Genomic DNA, 541 nt, shown 5'->3' with positions numbered 1-541 from the left:
ATATATACACACACATATATACACACAAGTGTGTGTGTATAGTTCGACTTTATAGAAAACCAAAGACGAAGACAAGTGAGGGAACAACAAGCAGGTGTATTTGTTTACCGCACGGGAAGAATGGAAAAGTCTTTGAGGTTTTGATACGCTCTTCGACAGAAAAGATTTAGAGTAAGAAAAAAAAGGGAGAGAGAGCGAGTTCATATCAATTATGTTACAAGCCAAGTACAAGAACTATAAGTGCGTGCGTGCATATGCATGCGTGTGTGCGCGTATGTGTGTGTGTGTGGTTGTGTACGTATGTGCGCGTGCATGTTCTATGACATTTCAAAACCAATCCCATAATTGTCTCCCTTAGACTAATTTTGCTTCCGATACAGCGAAGCTTATTCACACATGGACAGATCAAAGATGCAAACACACACACACATGCGCATTCACACACACACACACACACGCGCACATGCACGCGCACACACAGACAGAGATTCAGACACGCACGCGTGCACGCACACACAATCACGCGCGTGCACACAAACAA

The sequence above is a fragment of the Octopus bimaculoides genome, chromosome 8, assembly GCF_001194135.2.
Source record: "Octopus bimaculoides isolate UCB-OBI-ISO-001 chromosome 8, ASM119413v2, whole genome shotgun sequence".
NCBI classification, from domain to species: domain Eukaryota; kingdom Metazoa; phylum Mollusca; class Cephalopoda; order Octopoda; family Octopodidae; genus Octopus; species Octopus bimaculoides.
The sequence above is the reverse complement of the archived record's forward strand: the minus strand, read 5'-3'. Positions refer to the sequence as shown.